This window comes from Castor canadensis, chromosome 10 (genome assembly GCF_047511655.1).
Source record: "Castor canadensis chromosome 10, mCasCan1.hap1v2, whole genome shotgun sequence".
NCBI lineage: Eukaryota > Metazoa > Chordata > Mammalia > Rodentia > Castoridae > Castor > Castor canadensis.
This window is the reverse complement of record NC_133395.1, coordinates 99,034,390-99,056,530: the sequence shown is the minus strand read 5'-3', so window position 1 is coordinate 99,056,530 and position 22,141 is coordinate 99,034,390.

The window sequence follows — 22,141 nt, the reverse complement described above, 5'->3', positions numbered from 1 at the left end:
ACTAAATTAATAAATAAATTTATATATATATATATATATATATATATATGAAAATGTCACAACAGAAATCCTTGTATAACTATCATCAACTAATGAAAATGTTTAAAGGAAGAAAAAAAGGAAACAAAACTTTCAAACTCATATTATGAATCCAACATTATTCTGATATCAAAACAAAAAAGTAATAGTATAGACTAATATAATTGCTAAACACAGACACATAATCATTTCAAAAGATACAGAATACACTGTTGACAATCTCCAATAGTTCTTCATGATGAAAATCTTGAATAAATTAGGGATATGAGGTTCACTGCTCAACATAGTAAAAATAGTTATAATAGACCTATAGTCAGCATTGTACTGAGTGGGAAAAAGCAGAAAATATTTCCTCTGAAATCAGGAACGAGACAAGGTTCCACTTTCACCACTCTTACTCAATGTGGTGCTTGAATTCCTAGCCAATGCAATAAGGCAACAGAGAAAAAATTAAAGAAATACAAATAGGAAAGGAAAAAAGCAAATTATGCATGTGTTTTGATGTTATGAAAAGACCCTAAAGATTTCACTAAGGCTCTTTGATCTGATATAAACTTTCAGCAAAATAACAGAATACATAATCAAAATACAAAACCAGGAGCTTTTTTATATGCCAGGAATGAACTTGTGACAAAAGCAGTTAGGAATGTATTACCATCCACAATAGCCTCAAAAAAAATCCTAGGTAACTTAACCAAAGATGTACGGTCTGGGAATAGTGATTCATGTTTCTAATCTCATCTACATGGAGGAAGAGATTGGGTGCATTGCAATAGTTAGGCAGACCTTATCTCAGTCAATAAACCAGGCATACTCCTGTGGTTCTGGCTAGTGGGAGGCCATAGGTAGGTGGTTCAGATTAGCCCTGGGCAAAAGGGCAAGACACTATCCAAAATATAAAAAGCACACACAGGGCCAGGGCCAGGGTGCAAGTGTTAAAGCACCTACCTAACCAAATGCATGGCCCTAAGTTCAAAACTCAGTTCCACCCCCTCAAAAAAACAAAGATGTTATAGACCTCTACAATGAAAACTATAAAGCCCTGAATAAAGAAACTGTAGGAGACACTAGAAAATGGAAAACCCTCCCATGTTCATGACTAGTCAGAATACCTGTTGAGAAAATGTTCATTATACCAAAAGCCATATAAAAATTCCAATACAATCCTACAAAAAGCAATGAAATTTTTTTCACAGAAATAGAAAAGAAACTATCCTAAGATTCATATATGAAGAAAAGACCTAGATAGCCAAAGCAATCCTAAAAAAAAGAACAATGCTAGAGGTTTCACAATTCCTGACTTCAAAATATAGCACACAGCCATAGTAACAAAAATAGCATTATATTTGAAAACAAACAAACAAACAAACAAAAAACCAGACACCTATTCTAACAGAGTACACTAGAGGACCAAGAAATAAACCCACACAGCTATAGCCATCTCATTTTCCACAAATATGCCTAAAAATATGTGTTGCAGAAAAGACAGCCTGTTCATCAAATGTTGCTGGGAAAACTGAAAATCCATTCATAGAAGACTGAAAATGGATCTCTAGCTCTCACCCTGTACAACAACCAATTCAAACTGAATCAAAGACTTTAATGTATGATCTGAAACTCTAAAACTACTAGAATAAAACACTGGATTATATTGACACACTCAGTCACTCTCTAAATAGGATTCTGATAGCTCAGGGAATAGGAACAAAAAATTGAAGAATGGCATTGTATAAAGTTACAATGGTTCTGTACAGTAAGAGAAATGATCAACAGATTGAGGAGATGCCTACAGAATGGGATATCCATTCAGTAAGAGATCACTATCTAGAATATTTAAAGAACTCAAAAAATTGAAACCAAAACTATACATTATACAATCAATAAATCGGCAATACAACTGAACTGATAGTTTTCAAAGGAAGGAGTCCAAATGACTTATAAATATTGAAAAAATGTTCAACATCCTTAGCCATCATGGAAATGCAAAGATTCTACCTCACCCCTTTCTGAATGGCTATTTTCAAGAAAACAGACAAAATTTCTGCTGAGAATGCAGGGGAAAAAGAAATTTTACTACGGCAGGTAGGAATGTAAAAAAGGTTCATCCAACATGGAAACCAGAATAGAAGTTCCTCAAAACACTGAAAATAGAACTTGCATGTGATCTACCTACTCTGCTTCTGGGTATATACCTAAAAGAATCAAAATCAGCTTGCTGAGAGATGCATGTATGACATGTTTATCATGACATTATGGCACTATTTAGAGTGTAGTGCCAAACTATGGAACCAGATTAAGTAACAATTAACAGATGAATGGGTAAAGAAAAAAACATAGATAGATGATAAAGGTGATAGGTAGATAGATAGATTTATATCTATATAGATACGTAGAAGTTTACTCAGTCATAAATAAGAATGAATTCATGTCTTCTATTATAAACTGTATATAATTGGAGATCCTGTTAAGTGAAATAAGCCAGGCCCTCTAAGTCAAATACCACATGTTTTCTCTTATTTGCAGAATTTAGAGGAAAACCAAAAACAATTAAGCTCATTAAAGTAAAAGAGATACTATTTGGGAGGTGGAAGAGGCAATGAAAAGATGGAGGGGGGGAATGAAGATATGAAAGAGAAATAAGGGGTGAACATGATAAAATTAAATTACATACATATATGGAGAAAATCTTACTGTGTATAATTAATATATAAACTAATATGAATTGTCTTTAAAATAAAATTTTAAGTAATTAACTTTGATTACAGAGCATAGAAGTCACATCTCATCAAACTTCATTTGTTAAGATTGTAACCAAAACATAAATGAATTTGTCAGAAATGGGAAGATTTAGTGAAAATAAATGATGTTTGTTTTGAATTTTAAGGCAGGCAATTACCCTTGCATTTTGAGCTTTTCTATTGTGTCAGGTTGTAGGTGGAATGGCTCTACAGCTCTTGTAGCAGAGGCTGAGTTACCTCACCATTATAGCTGTAGCCCTGTAAGCAGTAGCGGAACTGTACTCACAGAGTGGACCTGCAAAACCCCCATCCTGGCACTGGAACTCTAGGGGAAATATTTCCAGACCCTTTATTTCTTTAAACACAGCTCCACTCTCACAAGATTATTAGCCACATAAGGCTCAAATTCACAGAGAGAACCTTGAAAAGAAAGCAGCCAAGTGTCAGTGCTTATCCGTTCACGAAATTCCTGGAACTGCTGTCACTTGACTAGAAATTTCTGAATAAATATATTATATTTAGTTTAGACTCTATGCAGTGAATCATATTTTTCTCCTCATTATCATTGTAATTTTTTCTCTTTGTCCATTATAATTTAATAAATATTATTTATGATTTCTAAGCTTCATCTAGCAAAGTACTAGTAGGCAGCAATGTTAAGTGACAAGATATGTTAAACACTGTTTTGTTTTTTTATACTTTCCCCACCTCTTCTTCAACAATGTTCTCTGAAGACACTGCAACTAAAAAATACATTGTTAATGATTTGATGTTCCCTGTGTTTTCTTTCCAGTACCCCAGAGGTTGCTATCACTATAAGCTTTGCTTGATGGATTTTCTCCTATTTTCAAAACAAGTAAACACTGAAAAAACATTGTGATAATCTTTTAATATTAATAGAAATACCTCAGTCTTAAAAATAAGCTTTATTTTGATGAGAAAGTGTAACTAGATAAAGTGTCATTGTGTGAAATGTACATAATTATTTAGAGATAAGAAATAGGTTGGTTTGACACAAGAGAATCCATATCAAACAAAAGTAAAGCACAAACCAACTTGTCAATCAAAGCAAAGTGATTATTCAGGAGTCAGTTTTCAATTGAAAATATTTAGATAATAGCTATTGGGGAAATATTTAAATAATAGCATTTATTTTCTTGAATAGCATACACATACATAAATTTAGGTCATGTAGGAAAAATGTGTAATCATCATGAAGTTGAATGGTTTGGGTTTTCTCAGCAATTTCACAACAATTGAAATGAGAGGACAATAAAAAGACTTGAGATAAGGGATGATGATTTCTAAGTTGATAAAGTGTGGTGGTTGTTGGCAAAATTCAAAAACTTCAGGATATTTAGAATTCCCTCAACTCTGACCCTAAGAAATAAGGTAAGGGAACCCTCCCAGAAGCCAAAGATATAAACAATGTTTACATTGAAGGAATCAATATGCTATAATTAGCCCCCATAAAATAAAATACTAAATTGAATAAACACTTAAAGCTTCAGTTTCCAAGTACAGAAAAAAAGTATTTCCCAAGTCCCAAGGACATAGAAATAAAAATTGTCTTCAGTAAATAAATCTATTAAATGACTACTTCTTGTAAGAGCTATCCTAAGAAGTGTAGAGAATTCAAGTAGGAAGAACTCTTTCTTGTCCTTAAACCATTATGAGGTTGAAAGGTGTATAATACTTTTGTGGATACTATTTTATCATAATAAAATTACCTTTCTTTGTAAAATAAGGTAAATTAGATAGAACACGTGTCTGACACATGTGCATAAAAAAGAATTGTCCATAATGAGAAGTTGTCATGCATATCCTTTTTTGTAATTATCTGCTTGTAATATTTAATTATGAGACTAGATACTTTCTTTGGTAGTTAGAATTTAATTTAGCTGTCTCTTGATAAATAATTTCATAAAAATAATATTTTACTTCAGAGAACACACACAAATTTAATGCACTTCCATAGCATGCTGATTTGGAAGGTATATTAATATTTGGATATTAATCCATTATGAGAAAATGTATGAGTTCCTACCATGTGAAAAATACTATGGTAGATGGTAGGGATACAAACAATGAAGGGTACAAATAATCAGATAAAAATGAATTTGAAAGGTAAATGTGGTCAAATTCTCATGCTAAATAGTCATCATGGTGGGCAAAATTCCAGTGTGGTCCCCCAAATCCCCACCACCAGTTTGTATGTCCCATATAATTCACCCCACTTAAATGATGGTGAGATTTGTGAATGTAATAAAATATCACTCCCATGATTATATAACATTGTATTATACACAAAGGATTTGTGGATATAATTAAAGTCCAAACAGACAATCAAAGGATATTAACCTGGAAGAGATCTAACCAAGTCAATGAATCATTAAAAGAAGTCAAAGTCATTCTCTTACTGGTCTTGAAGAGGCAAAATGAAAGTTGTATGGAGGGTCACATGATAAGAGCAGTGCCTCTAGAAGCTGCAAACATTCTAGGCAGACAACTGGTGAGGAAGGAACAGTGGTGTCTTAAAACCACAGGAAACTAAATTCTGCCAACAGCCAGGAGGAGGAACTTGTGCTGTAGCTTACAGTCCTGACTAATGCCTTGATTTCAATCCTGTGAAACCATGAGCAGACAACCACCTGCTTTTAGAGCCATACTTCTTTTAGAGATTAATATGAGTTGTTTTACATTTGTGAACTTATCATAATTTACTATGTGGCATAGAAAACTAATAAGTCAAAAATAGGGTTGACTGAGTCCTCTTAAGTGGTATTGTAAAGCTTTCTGAACAGTAACATTCACAATGAGTCCCAAGGAATTACTGTGTATTAGCAAGCTCAAGCATGTGGGATACAGAGGAAAGGAGAGAGGTTTCTATACATATGAGGGCAAAAGGAAAGAAAGTAAGGGAAAATGAAAATAAATCAATATGAATGGAACACAGAATGTAGGAAGGAGGAAGGTGCACTATTATATTTTATCAACTATCTATCATCACTGATATTAAGGGAGCTTTAGCATATACAACTGAAGGTAGAGTGTCAGACTGATTAACTCCCTTCAAATGCCCACATTGGTTGCCCCTGCCAAAGATACTCAGCTTCTAATTCCACAAACTTAGAATTGCTATTATTATGCAGCAAGTAAAAATTTATAGATATAATTAAAGTAAGGATCTTGATGTGGTGTGATCATCCTGATTTATTTTGCTGTGCCTAAATGCAATCATAATGCAATTGTAAAATTGGATAAAGAAGCTAATAATACAAGCCTCTAGACAACTTATTTTAAATTGTGGTCCCAAAGCTATAAAATAATAAATCTGTGCAGTTCAAACCTTCTCAGTTCAAACCATCATGGGAAACGAATACAAGCAGCAAAAGTTGCTAGCTGTATTCCAATCTACTGGTTAATATACCATTGTGAAAACACATCCTAATATAAAAATGTTGAGGTAAATGTGATAGATTAGTATGTGGTGGAAAATGAAGACATCAAATGGAATCTCTAAATTGAAATATCTCTGTAGGGTGGGACAAGACAGTAAAGGCTTTGTGATCCACAGGACCTGTGCACACTGAGGAGCTGTTGAACACTTTACCAACAAACTAGTAAAGAAGTATAGTTGGTTTCCTCATGCTGAGAATCACAGCATATTTATAAGTTTTATTTTAAAAAATAATGCTTTAAAATAAAATGTTTCTTTTTTGTGTTTCTTTTTTCCTTAGGTTTTATTTACTGAAAACTATATCCTCTTAAAATTGGGAAAGTGAGGTAATATACATTTTATTTGCATATGTATTTGATAGGAAACAAAGACCTGTTTTCATTAGTTTCCTTTTACTGCAATGTCATCAATTGAGAAAAATCACAAATGCTAAGGTTCCCACTGAATTTTATTGATAGTAGAAATGTTCATTTAACTGAAGTATTTTTTCTCTTATTGAAATTTGCATCAAACAAATTAGCATGTTTCTTACAAGGTATGAATCACTTTTATATCAAGTTCTTTATGATAATGTTAAAATTCTCAAAGAATCCACTCTAAGTGAATGTGCATATTTATAAATTTGAAAATGGCAAAATGTGAGACCATGTTACTTTGGTAGTTTGAATGTTTTCTTTATCATAACTTAGATAAAGTTAGAGAGGAAAATGCTGTTTACATGTTTGTAAATATGGGACTGGATGTAGCTTAGCAGTAAAGTGTGTACTTAGCATGTGTGGAGCCCTAAGTTCCACACCCAGCACACACACACACACACACACACACACACACACACACACACGTGTCATAATGGAACTCATGTACAAAACATGGAAATGTTTAAAGAGAGTCAATGAGAGCTTAAGGTTACATTTCTACTATGAAGTAATATAGAGGAGGCATATATGACAGAAACAATGAAATAGTGGTATCTGCCATGAAGATAAATAAAGTGGACAATCTGTAAACATTCTGCCTCTACAGTGACACTGAGCAGTATTTATAGAATTACAGAATAATTCTTCATGGAATATATCACCACATACAAAGAATGTGTCATATACTTCTGTATAGTCTCATAAAACCTACTATCCAGATTTTTAAAAAATAACTACATATAAAAGCCAGTTGACACTACTCATCTTTAAGGGACTTTAGGTGGTAATGAATGTTAGGTGGACATTTTGTGCACTGTTAGAGATTGACAGTTACCTGTATCCAGAAAATTCATGTAGATGAAATGAAGCCTGAGCAAGGATTTTTACCAAAAGATACTATTTTTCCTTCTCCTTCAGCTCTTCCCTCACAATCTTCTAACCTCTATTTAAGTTATATACATTAGCATTCTTTTTAAAGTAAGCAATGTTCTGTGACCCCCCCAAAAAAACAATGGAATCAAGCACATTTACCTTCATAATCTTTAGAAATAATATATAAATGGCAAAGGTGATAGATGTTTTATAAATATTAGTCTTCAATTGGAATCCATAAAATTAATTAGATTATTTATTGACTCAGAGAACACAAATTGCCTTTCTAGGTCATATTCAAACATAGGAATTCAACTACTTTCATTGCAATTTTACAATTACACTTCAGAGAATTTTAGAAAATTCTTCAGAGATTCTTTGAAAAGCGTGCTTTTAAGAATTAATAATATTAAAATCTGTGTTCAGAAATGTTCTTTGTATATCTGATTGAATAAATAAAAACATTTTCACTTCTACTTGTTATTAAATTATTTTATGAGTTATTCAGGTGAGAAAGAATGAAGCCATATTCCCCTTTCCACACTGTCAGGTGAGCTGAACTAACTTTGCAGTCTAGCCAGGGGTTCTCCTATTGAACACAAATCATTTTTATAGAATATCAATATCAAACAAGATAATGTGTCCATAAATTGAACAAGACAAAATAAGATAACTCCATACACATCTGAGCAAAGACAAAAACAACAATTTGGGTAAACCACAAAATGGCTCCCATTTCCCCTTTCTGCCTTTTCTGTAGCTTCTTTGCCAATTCTTCTCACCTTCTACTTAACAACATAGAGAAAAGGCCAAGCTTCAAGGAATCCTCTCCAAAGTCACTAAATACAAATCTGAAATCTCTATCAAGTCTCTGTCAAAGCCCTCTTATTAAAATATCCTCATTTCCTCCATGGTATGTCATTTCCTCATTGTGTGGAGCCAATAAACATAATTTTGTCCAATTACAGGCAAGGTCCCAGAACTCTTTGTGAACATCAATAAAAGATACTACTATTTTACACTGGATATAAGAAATCACTTGTGTCAGATAAAAGCGAGAGCACACAAGGGAGATATGAGGATAGGTAAGACACCTAAAAAATTAGCTAGCATTTGTTGCCCTCAACACACAGAAAATAAAGCAGATATTTTAAAAGCAACTGAGGCCAATAGGAGAAGGGGACCAGGAACTAGAGAAAAGGTTAGGTCAAAAAGAATTGACCTAGAAGGTAACACACATGCACAGGAAATTAATGTGAGTCAACTCCCTGTATATCTATCCTTATCTCAACTAGCAAAAACCCTTGTTCCTTCCTATTATTACTTCTACTGTCTCTTCAACAAAATTAGAGATAAAGGCAAAATAGTTTCTTCTGGGTACTGAGCAGGTGGGGGAGAGAGGGAGGGGGTGGAATGGGTGATAAGGGAGGGGGTGGCAGGGGGGAGAAATGACCCAAGCATTTTATGCACTTATGAATAATAAAAAAAAGAAAATAAACTAAAATGAAACTATGAAAAAAAAAAAAGAAATCACTTGTGTTTACTTTTCCACTAGAAAAGTCTAGGTTTCACAATTGTGTAAAACGTGTACATTGTTTGCTAGGGAAACTGTTACTATATCCAGTATGACTTAACTAACAGATACTTATTATTTCATAATTTTGGAGACTAGGAGTCCAAGATCAAAGTCTCGACAGGGTTGGTTCTTTTCTGAGGTCTTTCTATGAGAATCTGTTCCATGCATTTCCCTTAGCTTCCAGTGTCTTGTTGACCATCTTTGGCAACTCCATGGTTTGTAGAAGCATCACCCCAGTCTCTAACTATTTCTTCATGTGTTTGTGTACAAATTTTCCCTTTTCATAAAGAAGCTAATCATATTGGATTAGGGGCCAGTGGTAGCCAGTAAAACCTAATTTAACTTAACTGGTTATATCTGTTGTGATCCTATTCCCAAGAAATTCATGCCCTGAGGAACAGGGGATTAATATGTCAACAAGTTATTTGAGGCAACCAATAACCATATACACTGATGAATTAAACATAAAGTTTTTTGTTTATGACATTTTATTTCTACCAAAACTGGATCATTGGGAATTTGTTTCCTCTAAGTTTGTCTCTTAAAAAGATTGCTTGATTATCTCAATCAAGACTTTTTTGGTTACGCTTGTTCTGACAACAATTCTTGCTTCTTCCTGTGTGCATGTGCTTGTTATTTGTTCAGCAGTTCTGAATTGTGCTTTTTCTAAAATCATATTATTTCTGAATTTTACTTTCTGTAGTCTTACCTTAAATTTGATGAAAATCATATATACAAAAGTGAAATCTACCTTTCTGTATTATATTATTATGATTTCTGAAGATAAAAGTTAATCTTATGAGATTAACTCAGCATACAGAATGTAGGAATAAAATAGTGACATGAACTCAAAATAATGTAAAACCAAAGCAAGTCCTACTGGCTAGTTTAATTTTCACCCTGGTGAAGTCTGCATTGAGATTTCATTTTAAAACAATGTAAATTTTAGATTAAGCTAAATTCATTAATAATAGTGCTGGTCTATAGGAAAACTTTTAGTTTTAGTCCCTTCTGTAACTTTCTCCAGACAAGTAAAAACTGAGGAAATTTGTTGCTAACAGAATATTCCTATAAGAAATACCAAAGGGAATCATCTGGCTGCAGTAAAACATTAGATAGTAACTTGTATCCAGAAATGAAAATAAAAGCATTGCTAAAATAATACATAGGTCAATATTTAAAATATATGTAACATGCATTTACATTAAATGTTATATGGAAATACATGTTCTTTTTTTTTAGGAGCTAGTTGTGAGAGTTGGGGATAGAAATTGGTGATCCATTCCATATCTCCAGAATTCACTGCTGTGAAACAAGCACCTGAGAATCTGGAATGTGGTTTGGGTATCAGAATTTTTAAGAAGCTCCTAGGTGATGCTAACATATAAATAAATATGAAGCGTAAAATGAAGGGCACTGGTTCATGGTAATCTAAGGTTGTCAAGATAGAGTTGTCCCAAGTGTGTGACTTACTCCATAGAAAAAGCTGAGCATCATCTAAGCATAATGGAATTTATGTCCTCCTGTCAACAAAACTGTATATCATGCCAAAACATGCAGGTGTATGAGTGAGACCTATGTCTTCCATAATTGAAGTACATGTGCAAAACCTGTTTTGAACATAAGATTAAATAAGCAGTATTGGCTACATTGAAACTCAGTGTACACAAAAATACTTCCTCCAAATACAGATAATGGAATGTAGTTTATTATTTTTCCTTTCCTAATAAAACTTGCAGTTTAACTTGCTGTGATAACTTCCCAGTCTTTTAATATAGTCAGGAGGAAACTTTTACTTTTGGTCAGTGAATTTCATGAAATAAAATCCTTAAGTAAAACTTTTCAGTCTCCCTCACTTGTAGGAAATATAAACCATTAAATCTGAAATTAAATATTAGTTATATATTTACACATCTGTGCCATTTTTTACTGCCATGAAATACTAAAAAGCAACCTTACTTGAAGAAGTGTTTCAGAGGAAAAATAAAATAGAGAGGGGAGAGTACAGCAAAAGAAAGTGCAGTCTCTTTTACTTTACATATTTGTGGCTCTAGATATTGGGAATATTCCTAGAAATGTTTTATTGTATAACCTGGAGTGGAATTGTCTTCATGAAATTACAGTAAAAGAGTTGGGTTGTGGTTGTACTCACTGCTGTCCCTTCACTCTTTTTAAAATAATTTTTATTTTTTTACTATTCATATGTGCATACAATGCTTGGGTCATTTCTCCCTGCTGCCTCCACCCCCTCCCTTACCACCCACTCTGCCCCCTCCCTCTCCCCCAACCCCCTCAATACCCGGAAGAAACTATTTTGCCCTTATCTCTAATTTTGTTGAAGAGAAAGTATAAGCCATAATAGGAAGGAACAAGGGTTTTTGCTAGTTGAGATAAGGATAGATATACAGGGAGTTGACTCACATTAATTTCCTGTGCGTGTGTGTTACCTTCTAGGTTAATTCTTTTTGACCTAACCTTTTCTCTAGTTCCTGGTCCCCTTCTCCTATTGGCCTCAGTTGCTTTTAAAATATCTGCTTTATTTTCTGTGTGTTGAGGGCAACAAATGCTAGCTAGTTTTTTAGGTGTCTTACCTATCCTCATATCTCCCTTGTGTGCACTCACTTTTATCTTGTGATCAAAGTTCAATCCCCTTGTTGTGTTTGCCCTTGATCTAATGTCCACATTTGAGGGACAACATATGATTTTTGGTCTTTTGGGCCAGGCTAACCTCACTCAGAATGATGTTCTCCAATTCCATCCATTTACCAGCAAATGATAACATTTCATTCTTCTTCATGGCTGCATAAAATTCCATTGTATGTAGATACCACATTTTCTTGATCCATTCATCAGTAGTGGGGCATCTTGGCTGTTTCCATAACTTGGCTATTGTGAATAGTGCAGAAATAAACATGGATGTGCAGGTGCCACTGGAGTAACCTGTGTCACAGTCTTTTGGGTATATCCTCAAGAGTGGTATTGCTGGATCATATGTTAGATCAATGTTTAGCTTTTTACGTAGCCTCCAAATTTTTTTCCAGAGTGGTTGTACTAGATTACATTCCCACCAACAATGTAAGAAGGTTCCTTTTCCCCACATCCTAACCAACACCTGTTGGTGGTGGTGTTGCTAATGATGGCTATTCTAACAGGGGTGAGGTGGAATCTTCATGTGGTTTTAATTGGCACTTCCTTTATTGCTAGAGATAGTGAGCATTTTTTCATGTGTTTTTTGGCCATTTGAATTTCTTCTTTTGAGAAAATTCTGTTTAGTTCACTTGCCCATTTCTTTATTGATTCATTAATTTTGGGAGAATTTAGTTTTTTAAGTTCCCTATATATTCTGGTTATCAGTCCTTTGATGTGTAGCTGGCAAATATTTTCTCCCAAGTTGTGGGTGTTCTCTTCATTTAGAGACCATTTCTTTTGATGAGCAGAAGCTTTTTAGTTTTATAAAGTCCCATTTATCTATGCTATCTCTTAGTTGCTGTACGGATGGGGTTCCATTGAGAAAGTTCTTACCTATACCAACTAACTCCAGAGTATTTCCTACTCTTTCCTGTATCAACTTTAGAGTTTGGGGTCTGATATTAAGATCCTGATCCATTTTGAGTTAATATTGGTATAGGGTGATATACATGGATCTAGTTTCAGTATTTTGCAGATTGCTAACCAGTTTTCCCAGCACTTTTTGTTGAAGAGGCTGCTTTTTCTTCATCGTATATTTTTAGCACCTTTGTCAAAGACAAGTTGGTTATAGTTGTGTGGCTTCATATCTGGGTCCTCTATTCTGTTCCACTGGTCTTCATGTCTGTTTTTGTGCCAGTACCATGCTGTTTTTATTGTTATTGTATTGTAATATAGTTTGAAGTCAGGTATCGTGATACCTACAGCATTGTTCTTTTGACTGAGTATTGCCTTGGCTATTCATGGCCTCGTCCGTTTCCATATAAATTTCACAGTAGATTTTTCAATTTCTTTAATGAATGTCATTGGAATTTTGATGGCAATTGCATTTTACATGTAGATTACTTTTGGGAGTATAGACATTTTTACTATGTTGATTCTACCAATCCACGAGCATGGGAGATCTCTCCACTTTCTATAGTCTTCCTCAATCTCTTTCTTCAGAAGTTTTAGTTTTCCTTAAGAGGTCATTCACACCTTTTGTTAGGTTTACACCTAGGTATTTGAATTTTTTTGAGGCTATTGTAAATGGAATTGTTTTCATACATTCTTTTTCAGTTTGCTCATTACTAGTATATAGAAATGCTAATGATTTTTCTATGTTGATTTTACATCCTGCTACCTTGCTATAGGTATTGATAGTGTCTAGGAGCTTCTGGTAGAGTTTTTTGGGTGTTTAAGGTATAGGATCATGTCATCTGCAAATAGGGATATTTTGACAGTTTCTTTACCTATTTGTACTAATTTTATTCCTTCTTCTTGCCTAATTGCTCTGGCTAGGAATTCCAGTACTATGTTGAATAGGAGTGGAGATAGTGGGCATCCTTGTCTGGTTCTTGACTTTAGAGGAATGGTTTCAGTTTTTCTCCGTTAAGTATAATGCTGGCTGTATGTTTGTCATATTTGGCTTTTATAATGTTGAGGTACTTTCCTTCTATTCCTAGTTTTCTTAAGGTTTTATCATGAAATGGTGCTGGATCTTATCAAAGGCTTTTCTGTATCTATTGAGATGATCAAGTGGTTTTGTCTTTGCTTCTGTTAATGTGGTTTATTACATTTATTGATTTTCATATGTTGAACCACCCCTGCATCCTTGGGATGAAGCCTACTTGGTGATGGTGAATAATCTTTTTGATGTTTTGTTGAATTTGGTTTGCTGTTATTTTGTTGAGGATTTTTGCATCAATGTTCATTAAGGATATTGGGCTATAGTTCTCCTTTTTGGAGGTGTCTTTGCCTGGTTTTGGGATAAGTGTAATACTGGCTTCATAAAATGTGTTAGGCAGTTTTCCTTCCCCTTCTATTTCGTGGAACAGTTAAAGGAGGGTTGGTATCAGTTCTTCTTTGAAGGTCTGATAGAATTCAGCAGAGAATCCATCTGGTCTGGACTTTTCTTTTTGGGTAGAACTCTTGATTGCTGCTTCAATTTCATTTTATGTTATAGATCTATTCAGGTGATTGATTTTCTCTTGGTTAAGTTTTGGATGATCACATGTATCTAGATAACTGTCCATTTCTTTAAGGTTTTCAAAGTTATCTCTGATGATTTCCTGGACTTCCATGGTGTTTGTTATTATCTCCCCTTTTGCATTCTTGATTCTACTAATTTGGGTTTTTTCTTTCCTCATTTTAGTCAGGTTTACCAGGGGTCTGTCAATCTTATTTATTTTTTCAAAGAACCAACTTTTTGTTTCATTAATTCTTTGTATGGTGTCTTTGGTTTCTATTCCATTGATTTCAGCTCTTATTTTTATTATTTCTCTCCTTTTATTTGCTTTGGGATTTGCTTGTTCTTGTTTTTCTAGGAGTTTGAGATGTATCATTAGGTCATTGATTTTGGATCTTTCAGTCTTTTTAATATATGCACTCATGGCTATAAACGTTCCTCTCAGGACTGCCTTTGCTGTGTCCCATAGGTTTTGGTAGGTTGTGTTTTCATTTTCATTGACTTCCAGGAACCTTTTAATTTTCTCTTTTATTTCATTGATGATCCATTGTTCATTAAGTAATGAGTTTTTAGTTTCCAGCTGTTTGCATGTTTTTTGTCTTTACTTTTGTTGTTGACTTCTAGTTTTACCGCATTTTGATCAGATAGTATGCATGGTATAATTTCTATTTTCTTATATTTGCTGAGGCTTGCTTTGTGCCCTAGGATATGATTTATTTTGGAGAAGGTTCCATGGGTTGCTGAGAAGAGTGTATATTGTGTAGAAGTTGGATGAAATGTTCTGTAGACATCAAGTAGGTCCATTTGATCTATAGTATGTTTTAGATCTTGGATTTCTTTACTGATTTTTGATTGGATGATCTATCCATTGATGATAATGGGGTGTTAAAGTCTCCCACCACCACTGTGTTGGCATTAGTATGTGCTTTTAGGTCATTCAGGGTATGTTTGATGAAATTGGGTGCGTTGACATTGGGTGCACACAGGTTGATAATTATTCTTTTCTTTTGGTCTATTTCCCCTTTTATTAGTATGGAATGTCCTTCTTTATCTCATTTGATCAATGTAGGTTTGAAGTCTACTTTGCAGAGATAAGTATTGCTACTCTTGCATGTTTTCGGTGGCCATTGGCTTGGTAAATCTTCTTCCAACCTTTCATCCTAAGCCTATGCTTATTTCTGTTGGTGAGATGGGTCTCCTGTAAGCAACGAATTGTTGGATCTTTCTTTTTAATCCATTTCATCAAACAGTGCCTTTTGATGGGTGAATAAAGGCCATTAAGTGTTAGTACTGATATGTATGTGGTGATTCCTGTCATTTAGTTGTCTTAGTTGTTTGAAGGTTTGATTGTGTGTACCTAAGTTGAAGTTACTCTCTACTTTCTTGCTTTTTCTTTTCCTGTGGTTTGGTGCTGCCTGACTTCTCATGGTTAAGTTGCATTTCACTTTCTGTGTGCAGAATCCCTTGAAGAATCTTTTGTAGTGGTGGTTTGTGGTCACATATTGTTTTAGTTTCTGCTTATAATGGAAGACTTTTATTGTTCCATCTATTTTGAATGATAGTTTTGCTGGGTAGAGTATCCTGGGGTTGAAGTTATTTTCATTCAGTGCCTGGAAGATCTCACCCCACGCTCTTCTTGCTTTTAATGTTTCTGTTGAGAAGTCTGCTGTCATTTTGATGGGTTTACCTTTGTATGTTACTTGTTTTTTCTCTCTTACAGTCTTTAATATTCTTTCCCGAGTTTCTGAGCTTGTTGTTTTAATGATAATATGCCGTGGGATAGTTCTATTTTGATCTGGTCTGTTTGGTGTCCTGGAGGCCTCTTGCATCTGTATGGGAATATCTTTCTCTAGATTTGGGAAATTTTCTGTTATTATTTTGTTGAATATATTACACATTCCCTTTGCTTGCACCTCTCCTCTTTCTTCGATGCCCATGATTCTCATGTTTGGTCTTTTGATGGAGTCAGTGAGTTCTTGCATTTTCTTTTCACAGGTCTTGAGTTGTTTAATTAATAGTTATTCGGTTTTTCCTTTGATTACCATTTCATCTTCAAGTTCTGGGATTCTGTCTTCTGTTTGTTCCATTCTGCTGGATTGTCTTTCCGTTTTGTTTTATAGTTCTGTTTCGTTCTTTTTTCCAAAGTTATCCATATCTTGGGTGGTTTCTTCTTTAATGTTGTCTATTTTTGTCCTGTGTTCATTTATCTGTTTATTAATTGTGTTCTCTTTTTCACTTTGGTGTTTATACTGTGCTTCTATGGTTTCCTTTATTTCTTCTTTTGCTTTTTCAAATTCTCTATTTTTGTTGTCTTGGAATTTCTTGAGTGTCTCTTGTACATTTTGGTTGACCCTATCCAGTATCACCTCTATAAAATTCTCATTGAGTACCTGTAGTATATCTTCTTTTAAATTATTCTTGTGGGCTTCATTGGGTTCTTTGGCATAGTTTATCTTCATTTTGTTGGAGTCTGGATCTGAGTACCTGTTTTCTTCATTTCCCTCTGGTTCCTGTACTAACTTTTTGCTGTGGGGAAACTGGTTTCCCTGTTTTTTCTGTCTTCCTGTCATTGTCCTTGGTGTTGTTACTGTCCCTGTACTGTGTGTAATTAAGTATTTTCTAGCTTGTAATAATAACAATGGTAAAATGTAGAATGGAAGAGTGAGAGGAGCTGGAAAGCAAGAAGTTAAAGAAAAGGGAAAAACAAAGAAACAGACAAGTAGGAGAAAATGAAACAAGGAATCAATGAAAGAAGTTCCAAGGTATAAACAGGGAGCATTAGTGTACTAATCGACAGTAAGCTGAACAGGCATTAGAGAGACAGAGAGAGGATTGAAAATAAAAAATAAAAAGAATAAAAATAAGAATAAAAATGAAAAATAAGTAAATGAAAGAAATATATATATATAAAAATAAAATAAAACAAAATGAAAAATAGATAATAAAAAACTAAATTAATAAAACCCTCCAAGTTCAAATGTAATGAAGTTCCAGTCTTAATAATTTTGGTGTCCATCACAGTCTCCAATCCTGGAGATGGTGCCTTTCAGATGTTGTTCTGTAGTTGTCTCATCAAAGGGGATGCATAAAGTAGAACAAAACTGCACAAAAAAACAAAAAACAAAAAACAAAAACCCACAAAGTGTCCCAAGTTCAAATGCAATACAGTTTTAGTACGTTTTTCAGCACGCAAGTGTAGTTCAGTTGTTTTCTCATCAGAGGTAGGGAGAGAGAGAAAAATGAAGATTCTGGAGACAGTACTGTGAATGGTATCTGCAGCTGTGGGTTGCCTTCCCACTGCTGTCAGCCTGCTGTTGCTGTTGCTGGAGGCGTGATTTATGCAGATGTCAGGGGTGAGCTTCGTACTCACCTTGTCCTGCAGGCTTTGATTACTCAGAGTTCTACTGTGTGCAAGCTTGTGCTACAAGCTTTCCCCTTTCCAAGCTCACTGGGAGAGATGACACTGCACCTGCTTTCTCAGGCCTGCATGCTTGTTTACAGCTCCTGTGGGAAGTGGGTCTTCCCCCCTCTCCTGTGGAGTTTTCTTCCCTCCACCGCTTTTACAAGCTTTCCTGCTCCTGATTACTGGGTGGTGCTGCTGCTCCTGCCAGCCACAGTGGTTGTTTACAGTTCACATGGGAAGTGGGTCTTCCCCTCTCTCCTGTGGAGTTTTCCTCCCTCTGCCACTCTCACAAGCTTTCCCGTTCCTGGTTGCTGGGTGTGTGCCAGGCTCCCACTGGAGCCTCTCTGGCCCACCTAGCTTGTTTATTTACAATTCCAGGAAGGATTCCCTTCCCCCAATCTTTGGTGCTCAGTGTGTCCCACCCTCTTTCCTGCATGTCTTTATTGTTCTTATTGCTTATTCCTCAGTTTCTTTTTTTTCCCCGGGTGGAGGTCGGTCTGTCCAGGGGTCTATGCTGATCTGGCCCAGGCTTGTCTGTGGGAGTACCGCGTACTGCTAAACTCACCTTGTCCGCGTCTTCCCAAGCAGTCTGGGTACAGGTGACTGGCAGCCTGGGGGCCCTCCTGGTTTCTCTGTTAACATGAATTGGAGATGCTCTATGTAGGCTGGAGGTGTGGAGGGGTCAAAGTTTTGCGTCTTTTCAGTGGTTTTGCCTGCAAAGTGCGTCGCCAGTGTCTCTCCAATATTTCACTATAGGAGGCACGCTTTCTGCTTCCTCCCTCTAGCTGCCATCTTGGAAAAAAATAAAGTTTCAGTCTTAATAATTTTGGTGTTCATCCCTCAGCCTCCAATCCTGGAGATGGTGCCTCAGATGTTGTTCTGTAGTTGTCTCATCCAAGGGGAAACATAAAATAGAACAAAACCACACATACCCACAAAGTGTCCCAAGTTCAAATGCAATACAGTTTCTGGAAGTTTTTCAGCATGCTGGTGTAGTTTAGTTGTTTTCTCATCAAAGGTAAGGAGAGTAAAAAAAAGAGTCTGGAGACAGATCTGTGAATGGCTACCTGTGGTGGTGGCTTGCCTGCCCCCTGCTGTCAGCCTGCTGTTGCTGGCGGCATGATTTATGCAGATCTCTGGGGTGATCTTAGCACTCACCTGGCCCTGCAGGCTTTGTTTACTCAGAGTTCTCCTGTTCACAAGACTCTGCTACAAGCTTTCCCCTTTCTAAGCACACTGGGGGAGGTGACACTGCAACTGCTTTCTCAGGCCTGTGTGTTTACTTACAGTTCACGTGGGAAGTGGGTCTTCCCCCCTCTCCTGTGGAGTTTTCCTCCCACTGCTGCTTTTATAAGCTTTTCTGCTCCTGATTGCTGGGTGTAAGCTGCTGCTCTTGCTGGCCTGGCGTGTTTTTTTACAACTCACGTGGGAAATGGGCTTTTACCCCTCTCCTGTGGAGTTTTTCTCCCTCCACCACTCTCACAAGCTTTTCGCTCATGGTTGCTAGGTGTGCGCCGCCACTCCCACCCTCTCTGGCCAGGCCTGGCTTGTTTATTTACAGCTCTGGGAGGGAGTCCCCTCCCTCCCTCTTCAGCATTCAGGGCACTCCACCCTCTTTTCTACATGTCTTTATTGTTCTTATTGCTTATTACTCAGTTTCTCTTTTTTCCCTGGGTTGGGGTCATTCTGTCCAGGGGGCTATGCTGATCTGGAACAAGGTTGTCTGTGGAAGTACCATGTACTGCATAGCTCACCTTGTGGTCCACGTCTTCCCAAGCTGTCTGGGCACTGGCATCTGGCAGTGGCCTGGGGGACCTCCTGGTTTCTCTATTCAACATGAAGTGGAGATGCTCTGTGCAGGCTGGAGGTGTGGAGGTGTCAAAAGTTTTGCCTCTTGTCGGTGGACTTGCTTGCAAGGTGTGTCTCCAGCATCTCTCCAAGATTTCACTTTAGGAGGCATGCTTTCTGCTTCCTCCCTCTAGCCGCTATCTTGGAATCCTCCCATACAAGTTCTTTAAACATAAATATAAGTATGTATCCATTTTTAAAAATTATTTTACCTAATCTAAAAAACACCTATAATATTTATAAAACTTCATTACCAACCTTATCTATAATATATAAAGATATAATTTTGTGACAATACAATGGAGATGATAAAAATAGAGATGTGTTGGAGTAAAGTTTTTGTATAGTGTAAGAGTTTTTTAGGATTCATGGTAACAAATTTTGACAAAGTAATTTTAAGTTGCTTGATTTTTAGTTTCAAAGAAAACACTAAGAAAATAATGAAAAATATGTAGTAAATGAAATAACAAAAGAATAAAAGTTGTACATTAGAAAACACTCATTTTTATACAGAAAGAAAGCAACAGTGAAGAAAATGGAACAAAGAGAACCAGATTAGACATATATATATTAATTCTATGCTCTCCATAATTATGCTAATTGAAGTAAGCCAGCACTAACATACCATATATTACAGATTCCATTTATACTAAATGACCAGAACAGACAAATCTATACAGGAAGAGAGAGTCTAATAGTTTTCTTGGGTTAGATGAGAGGAGAAAGATGGGCAGTGACAGCTAGTGAAAATGTGTTTTCCTTGGTGGTAATGAATTGTTCTTAGAATATGGTTATAGCTGTACAAGTCTGTGATTAGGCTGAAATCCACCAAATAGTCATTTTAAACAGGTGAACTTCATGGCATATGAAATATTTCTCAAAAAAGCTATTATGATAGGAACATGTTAGTTTTCATCATGTTAATTGATACTGTGTTAAATCTTGGTTGCTCTCACTTACTTTATCCATTATTTGATTCAAGGAATTTTAGAACCTACATATAATAATGAATTCAACTGAATTTATGAATGACTTTGTTTTTCTGTACCATTGGATCAAATGTAATAGTCTAATAATAAAGACATTTTGAATATCAAGTCAAGCTTTGGAGGAAAAATATATTTGACCATTGTTGTAGTAGTTGTTTTGGTTTTATAGTTCTTAACATGGTGATGGTAGCCGACGGTCTGCCATTGAAATATTTTGCTTATCCAAAATAGAAAAGAAAATGAGATAGGGAAGAGAAAAAAATGTAGTTTTATTAGTTTATGAGCAAGAAGATTAGAAAAGAAACAAACAACAACAAAGTCAGTCTTTCTTTCACAGGGTCACATTCTAGTTTTGAAGCCAGTTGAGGCAGAGCATCACGGGTAGACACAGGAACTCCCTAGATAAATTTCTAAGCACAAAGGTGTCTTAGGATTACTTCCAACTGGAATCACAGAGCAATCTTATAATGCATGTATGCACAAATAAAGTGCAATAGGGCAGTCAAAACATGGACAGGTATTGGGTGGTCTCTTCCTATAGCCCACACTTCTGCCACCACCCTATTCTTCTTAGATGCTCATTACCAGAGAGAAAAAGATCCCTAAATATTTTGGAATGAGTGTTATGAATGAGAAATTTTCTTGGGAGACTTTTTCAGGGAAAGGTGGGATGATTCTATCACAGAGCTCTGAAGTACTGAAGCCTTGATTCTGATAGCCAAGAAGAGTTGTAGAATAAATTCACAGAAGCAAAAGTGAAGACTGTGGAAGGTGAGGTGAGAGGGACAATGAGTACAATTAGTTTACTTTGATCTTGGTCTCACAGTAGAAGACAGTATCATTCACACTAAGAATTACAAGAAATATTAATAGAAAGTAAAGAAAAGTCAGTTGAATCAAAAAATTAGTTTTCTTCAATGCATATCAAATAATCTATCTTCAAGTCCAGGTATCAAATTGAAGAGAGGAAAAAAATCAGAGAAACCTCCCCTCTTTCCCCCAAAACATGCTGAGTATTACCACATAGAAAAGTGGTATTTATGTGAAAATAACCATTTTTCATTTACCACATGTTAATGACTCCATATTAATGACCATAATATCATTAAAAGTCAAGATTAATCATATATTCTTAGCAGTAATAGGACTTTCAATGGTTGGTTGACATCAAATATAAAAGTTAGTTGCTAGTCTGTAAATTCACATTTTTAATGGTGCACACCTTGGTCTCCTTATAGTAATTTCAAAACACTGACTCCATTTAAGTAGAGGGGCACCAAGCATGTAACACAACTACTTCTTCCCACTGCTGTGATACTTTGCACAATATTGAAGGTAGGGATCAGTTGAGAAAAGTCTTTTGCTTAATGAGTCAAACCCTGAACATTTTCCATGACACACATTCCAGGAGTTGAGTCTCCATGCTCACTGAATCCTTTACCCAAAGCAATGTCTTTAAACCACAAGAATAAACTTTTCAGGAATGTTCCTCCTGAGAGAAGACATTTCAATTTCAAATCCAGTTTATGCATGCTAATGTATCCAGATTAGCATGGTGCATGGTTATCTAATTAATAAAACAAGCTGAAGTAAAACAATTTGTTGAGGTTAAAATTGTGAAAATTAGGTTGACACTCATCAAGTGTCCAGCTGACACCCATCTCA